This window comes from Mytilus edulis, chromosome 7 (assembly GCF_963676685.1).
Source record: "Mytilus edulis chromosome 7, xbMytEdul2.2, whole genome shotgun sequence".
Classification (NCBI taxonomy): Eukaryota; Metazoa; Mollusca; class Bivalvia; order Mytilida; family Mytilidae; genus Mytilus; species Mytilus edulis.
The window spans coordinates 27698065-27705958 of record NC_092350.1 but is presented as its reverse complement, the minus strand read 5'-3'; the positions used below and the strand labels follow the sequence as shown (position 1 = coordinate 27705958).

The window sequence follows — 7894 nt, the reverse complement described above, 5'->3', positions numbered from 1 at the left end:
GTTTACGATTTGCTCAAACTACTCGTATCACATTTTCTGTAGTTATTTAATTATGCTGCTGATGTATAACATATTTATGGGCGAGATTTATGTATTACATTGAAACTGATTTAATATATGAACGAATTTGTCCATATAAATAACTTCCATTGTCTGGAAGTAGACCTACCCCCCTTTTTTCAACAACAAAAAAAATTCAGTTAGTCAAAAGTTGTTGTCTGAATAAGCATGCAAAAGTGCAAAGTGTAAGCACTCAGCTAGTCTTTGTTTTAAGCCAATTTTTAGGGTAATGGTTACAGTCATTCTTTGATTCTGTAAATTATTATAAATCTGAAATGTTTCAACTTGTCAATTTTAAAAAGTACATGTACCAATCAACAAGAATTGCCTGCCTAAACACTCACACATGTTTATAAATGTCTGTCCTTATTATGCGCATCAAGCAACCTGATGTACACTGTGACTAACTATTCATGTTTTAGTGTTTCTGGGCCCTGGGGCATATTTAACTCTTGAGAACTTGAGATTAACATTCAATAGGAATGCCCAATGCCTAGTACATCAAATTCTTAATACATGTTAGAGCTACATGTATATGACCATTTAAAGCATTAACAAAATGCTATATCACTTCCAAGGTCTGGTATATGAATGTCTCACTCTGATTTTGGTGATCCTGTTTTGTTGCATTGATATAACTGCTTGACCCATATTTTTATTTTACACCAGTTTACAAGAAAACAAATCTTGGACACAGGATCTATTCTTTATTAAGAATCATACCATTCCTATATCTGTGTGCTGATTTTTCTGCAATAGAATACCTTTTCACATATTTTACTCCATTCTAAAAGCACACAATTGCAATAATTTGCAAAATCATGTGTTTACATATCTAGGAAAAGGGTACATAGACATCTCATTCATAATACTACACAAGGAGCAGGATCTGCTTATTCTTCCAGAGCACATGAGATCAATTATATGTTGTGGGTTCAAGTTGATCAGTTTTCTTTTTTCTAATTTGTATATTAGTTTAAACTTTTCATCAAAAAGTCTGAAAAAAGAGATATGTATCTACTGAAAATGATTTATTTAGGTACAGGGGTTGCCACACTTTGAAATCTACATGGAAGCAAAACAGTGAAAAGTCACGTCATGATAGTCTACTTGAGAGACCTCACTATGTCTAGGAGAAGTGAACAATTCTAGAAACTTTCCATTTAAGTCATTCAAACCTTATAAAGAATAAAAGACCATCATTTTGACTTTTTATATCTTTTTTTTTCTTATGTCTCAAATACTACAGTACAAACATGTATATTTCTGATACCAGTGACAGATCCAGAACTTTTTCTATTTTTTTTTTGGGGGGGGGGGGGGGGTAAGGGTTGCTGCTGACTAACTTAGGAGGGACCCGCTCCAGTGATTCCCTATTTAATCAACCAATTTTTTCCTATGAAAGGGGGGCCCTATGAGAATGCTAGCTTTGCATCAATGAATCTCAGGTTTTTCAATGACATTAAGTAATATTGTATTGCAACAGTATAGTGTCTCATGTACATTTACCCCACGTTATCAATATAAAATGGTGGAGTGTTTCACATTGTATGTATATTTGAAAATATAAAAATGTTTAGAAATAAAAGTTTATTAAATGATGAATAAATACAAAGTCATAAAAATAATGTTAAAATGAAAAATATGTAAAAAGTATTTTAAACATTTAAGGAGAACTATTGTTAAAATTAAAAAGTTTTTTTAAAGTAAAATCAAGTCAAATAGTCCTCTGTCCCATACATGTAAATCCTCAATATAGAAATCCTGCTCTTCTTATTCCTATTGTTATCTGAAAATATATAATTTATGCAGATGATATTATCAAATGAATATAATTGCAAACTTCTCTAGATTTTCTATATGATCGGTAAATTATAATATATTTTAATTGTCTACTGACAAAAACATGATCTTCTGAGGTCCCTATTAAAAAAAAAATGTTGAAAGGAAATACTGGAATCCGAAGGATCAATCTCGAAATCCTGAGCTATAAAATTACCAAATCCAGACGTCCCGAAAAAGGTTCTCTAGAAAAGGTAATACTTATACACACCAACAGATGTTTGGAAAAAATTTCTACTTATAAATTCATTTACTTAGTATTTAAAATTCATCACCCTAATAACATATCAACCTTTTTAAAAGATATAAATAATGTTTTAATAAAGTATAACGTAATATGCAACATTAAATTATCTTACAGGTATCTGTTATTTAAAAGATAACTTTTCATTCAATCATTCATATCTTTAATTCTTCATACCAGTAATTGATAATAAATGTATCCAACGCCAATAAAACCTGGCCACAACACCAAGCCAATACTGAAGGTGGCAATAAAATTCAACAATAAATCACATAATTTTTTTTTAGCATGGAAGGAGGGACAGAATTTATACTTTCCTACTGGTGAATATTTCATATACCTGAAACCTTTTAAAAGATATTTTACATGCCCATATGCACTATTCAGCAAAAATAATAGTACTGTTGTTCACATAGACAAGGGTCTGGATGGGGTGTTCTGCATTTCTTTATCATTTAATCTTTTAGGTCATTGGTCTCTATTTTTTTTTTATACTTTTTGTCCATAATTTCTCTTTCCTCAATATATAAATTAGCACATCAATACTGTAAATTCAGAAATTATTGCGAGGTTTTTATTATTGCGAAAAATGCGACAGAGTTGTAAACGCAATAATTAAAACTTGCATTTTGTAATATTTTAACTGAATTAAGCATGACTTTTCTCAAAATCGTAAAAATTAAAATTGCATTCAAGTTTAAAATGACAAAATCGCAATAATAAGTGCATGCAATAATTTCTGAATTTACAGTAGTTCAAAATGATTATGACCAGACCTAAGGCTTGCTGCTAAGAATATTAAGATTTTTTTCTGGGATGCATAGGAAGTCGTCCCAGAAAAAAAGTAGTCTTGTCAGACTTCATAATAATTTGGACTAGCATGTCATTTGCTCTATTTTTTACTTATTTTATGGTAAATTTTCTCTATTCTTGTTCCTATAGTAATAATTCTCTAATTCTTTATACGTTTTAATAATCATAGTTCCCAGTAACAGATCCAGGGATAGGGTTCCAGGGATTGGAATCTCCCTTTTTGGGGATGATCAATGCATTTGAATGGGGACATATAGTTGGAACCCCCCTTTGTCCTGGGTTAGTTATTTTTTTCATATATTTTTATTTTGTTTGTTTTTTGTCACACTTTTTGGGTTCAAAAATAAAAATATTCACCTTTTTACTATTCGAGACAACCAAACAAATCAGCACATATGCATTACAAAACTGCAAAACTTTAATTAAAATTTAAATGCTAACATTGACCTGCCAAAATTGAAGTTTTATTCAAATTGAAGTCTCACGCTGGAAAAGGGGCGTTTATTTACATGTGGTCTACGGAAATTTACTGGATTTAAGAATCGAAAAGAGGCAAACATGTAGCCATAACCCGATCAGATCAATAAATTATGTTATGGATAGTATTAATATCTTTCTACTAACCATTAAAAGTAATAATACTAGGATTTCGTGAGCTCCGAAACCTTAATCTGTTGAAAAATGGCGTCGATTTGTTTGCTCTCTTTTCGCAGCTTCAGTTACAATTTGACACGGAGTGATGGGTATTTATGCAAATATTTAGGGACTCCTATCATCATAGATACTATTTTTGGTCATTTTATATTTAAATAGCCAATAGGATGCAAATGTGTCAGTTATTTTCAGAAGGGGAAAACACCCGCCATATTTTTATCTCCCAAATTAACAACGTCACTTGCCACTTTCAGATGTTCGTTTCTTGTAAAATAAAATCTTTTAAGAAGAAAAAATAGCATGGTCACCTGTAAAACTTACCTATATAACTTATTGATGATGAAATGACACAAGTTTAATTGTCTTTAATGATAAATTTCTCGAAAAATCACACGTACACGATGTAAACAAATTGCCGCGATGGCGCGATACTGTCGCCCTCTATGAAAAATCGCGATTGTCGCCCTTGATTTTCTGGCCTTTACGTCATATGGAAGGAGGCGCAGAATCGATCCGTGGCTTTCCCACTGTTTCGTCAATTTGTAAGAAAGCTCTATCAAGACTACGCATTTAAAGTTTGAAACAAAAAACGATAGATACATCGAGGTCGTTTTGCTTGGGTGATTTACCTGTAAAAAGCTCGGGTCTCATCCATGTTTAAAACGAATTAATGGATGTTTGAAATAGTTTAACGGGGGCGTGGCCTATTAGTTTAACGCAACTAACCAGCAACTTGATTTCAATTGATTCACCGCAGAGAAATCTATTTGACTGGCGTTAAAATGAATTGATATGAATTGATATGAATTAAATATAATTTTTAATTTTTGTCAATCTTTATCAATAAACGATCAATCTCATTTAAATAGCGTTAACACGTTTTTGTCCGTTCAAGTTAAATTCGGGTTACTAGTGTTAGGAAAAGATGATAATCCGTTGGAAGGGGGCGATAAATGGCTGACCCGTGTTAAGAGAGAACCACATCTTTTGCACACAAAAGGCACCCTTGTAGATTTCGAAAAATAATAGGCTAATGCCGCTACAAGGCCGCACTCGCACCCGCAAAGTGGAAGGGGTTTGATAAAAGTTGCAACATCTTGTATCCCAATCCACTATAAATAAATATGTTTAAACTAATATTATCGGAGAAACTAGCTAGGCATTTCAGGCAACAACTCTCCCCAATAAGTTAATTCAATCTGACTGTCCCGAACAAAGCAGTTTTGCATATAGTTTAATACAATTCCTAATACATTGATCTACATTTGTGTGTTACATTTTGGCGCGTTTTATGTTTTGTTCTTGAATATCGTTCATGAAAATATCTAAGCTCTCAAATTTGAAAGAAAGAATGCGTACGTAGGTACATGAATCTAATCTGAGCACAATCGTATCATAAAATGTCATCAGTATTTTTGATTTGAACTATTGGTATTCATTTGGAGTAGCCTACATTTTGTACAACTCATAATTTAAAAAAAAACCAAATGAAATGCGTACTCTTATCAATTTAAAAAATAAAAACAAGCAATATACCAAGCTTCCAATATGATTTATAAGAACCGAAACAATTGAAGAAATATATGCTGTCATATTCTTAACTGTGTACAGGCATCTCCTGTTGTAATAAATGAGACAAAAACAAACACCATAACATTCCATTAAATTGAATGTGCTCTTTTATGATTTTTTTTTATGATTGTAGTTTTGATTTGGTTGCAAAAGCGTTTACCAAAACCACCAGTCTGCTTACGTGATTGTTTTTGTTTATATACCATGTACTTATATTGTACCTATGTTAAAGTTTTGACTCTAGATGAATAACAAAGAGCGTTTCAAAGTTTCATAATATTTTCTGTTATTACAAAAAAATAAAAAATAAATGATTCTTTTACACTGTTAAATAGAGAAAATAATTACCATTAAATATCCATTGTCAGTTTAGCTATTAATTAAGGAAAACGGTACTTATACCCATCTTACTTTTCGGTAATAATATACATTTATTTATCACTGTGTATCATCACCGCCGGATATAGGTACCCTTGGCCTGGTTTTCTTTTCATATCTGTTCAGTAATGTATTTTTTTGTTAGACGATAAACCGCGAACAGCTGAGATATGTATTTTTCTTACACAGACCGTCATTGTAAATTTATAAATGCAAATATAAAAAAGAAGATGTGGTATGATTGCCAATGAGACAATTATCCACAAAAAGTTCAAAATGACAGAGACATTAACAACTAAAGGTTACCGTACGGCCTTCAACAATGAGCAAAGCCCATACCGCATAGTCAGCTATAATAGACCCCGATAAGACAATGTAAAAGTCAATATATCAGGCAGACTTAAGTTCTATTTATCCTATTACCTGGGTATCACATTTTCGGTCGGTCACATTTTTATTAAGATAAAATGAGGACGTCATGTACAGTTTACTCTCTAGTATTACGTTTTCAGTTTGGTACGTTTTGTTTATGTAATATTATACTTTTACACAATTTAAAAGGACCGAAGCAAAAATAAGAAAAAAACCAAACGGACGAATAAAACATTATACGTTCAAGAATGATACAAAAATGATTGCTATGAATATGAAAAGATAAATAGTTGGAAAAATCATATAAGGTTTTGACATTTGCATTTTGTACCTTGAGATAAAGTGTACATTATTAAGTGTAAAAGGTTTAATATAAAGATTTTACTCATTGTAAGCTTCGTTGCTGTTATCTCCATAGTTGGTTGATAAAATAACCGCATAAGTGTCAATTTCAAAACTAATATTTGTCAGCTGCGAACAAATGGATAATGGCAGATATTTCAATTCACTCAGTCAATATAATTTTATGCCTCATTCGAAGAGTTCGAACAATCATAGATTGAAAAATTACGTTAACGTTTAATTTCTTCACTGTCAATTTACAACAAGACTTTTGAAATGTGAATAGAATTAAAAATCAGAAACAGGGCTGAGTTGAATACTTCGCTGTAAGAATTCGGTGATTTGATCCAAATCAAAATAAGTTTTGCATTGATGTTAATGTTGATGTAAGACTATGCTATTATTACGGTTCAAATGAGAATGCCAGTATTCCGGAAATTCTATTTGTTTCTTCAATCATAGGAACATATTTTTTTCGTAAGTTGGATTTAGTTGAAACTGAAAAGAGTGACGAAAGATACCAGATGGAGAGTCAAACTCATAAATAGAAAATAAACTGACAACGCCATGGTTAAAAATAAAAAAAGCAAACAGAAAAATAATAGTACAGAAGACGCAAAATAGAAAACTAAAGATTTAGCAACAATAACCCCACCAAAAACTCGGAGTGATCTTATGTTTTCCGAAAATGTAACCAGATCCTGCTCCACATGTGGCACCCGTCATGTTGCTTGTTACTACAAATCACTTTGATTGTGTTATTCGGTAGGTCACATTCGTGAAAAGGGAAGGGTATTGTAGTAACGCCATAAGGAACATATCCGATATCATCTGTGAAATAGTACTGATGCATTACACAACATAGAAAACTAAAGAATAAGCAACACAAACCCCACTACAAACTAGGGGTGATATCAGGTGCTCCGGGAGGTTAAGCAGATCCTGATCCACATGTGACAACCGTCGTGTTTCTTATGTTATATAACAAATCCGGTAAATAGTCTAATTCGGTAGGTCTCATTCACGAAGGGGAAGGGGATTGTAGTTACGACGTAAAGAACATATCCGATATCATTTGTGAATCGGTTATTCATAACGGTCTAACAACTCGTGATGGCGTCCGTAAAATTTACGAAGGGATTGCTTATTTCATTTTCACCATTTGGAACTCTTGGTTTAATAGCTTCCTTGTGAGACTTGAAAACAAATGTATACAATTTGATTAGCATCTTAATACGAATACTTATATATGCAACCTAGAACACATAATATGTATTGTATTAAATTCATTTTATTAGTATCATTGTGCATATCTTCTACATTGTTTTACCATTAACTATATTGCCCATGCTAATGTTTCCAAAATATGAATCTAAATGAATTCAACAAATTTATATTCGTATCCAGAAACGCCTCTATCTTAGTTCTTACATGTTTTTTTTATATGTTTGTCCATCTGTCCTTCTGTCCGTTTAGTACTTTTTAAATTTTTGTTTAGGAAAGGTTATAGTTTTGCTTAGGGTGCATGTTCATGATGAAGTTAAATGCTTGATATATACCAAAGTAGGTGTTAGATACAGGTTTCGTAGTTCACTTAGCATGGAAATGTGATATACG

General features: G+C 32.0%; 1 long non-coding RNA gene across 1 annotated transcript; it reads right to left on the bottom strand.

The window, feature by feature from the left end:
• Positions 1-1008: 1008 nt before the first annotated feature.
• LOC139481173 (uncharacterized) lies at positions 1009-4148 on the bottom strand. The gene is made up of 2 exons (XR_011654570.1): positions 3584-4148; positions 1009-1849 (listed from the first exon to the last, which is right to left on the bottom strand). It is a non-coding gene; the product is annotated as an uncharacterized lncRNA (long non-coding RNA).
• Between the last annotated feature and the right edge of the window lie 3746 nt (positions 4149-7894).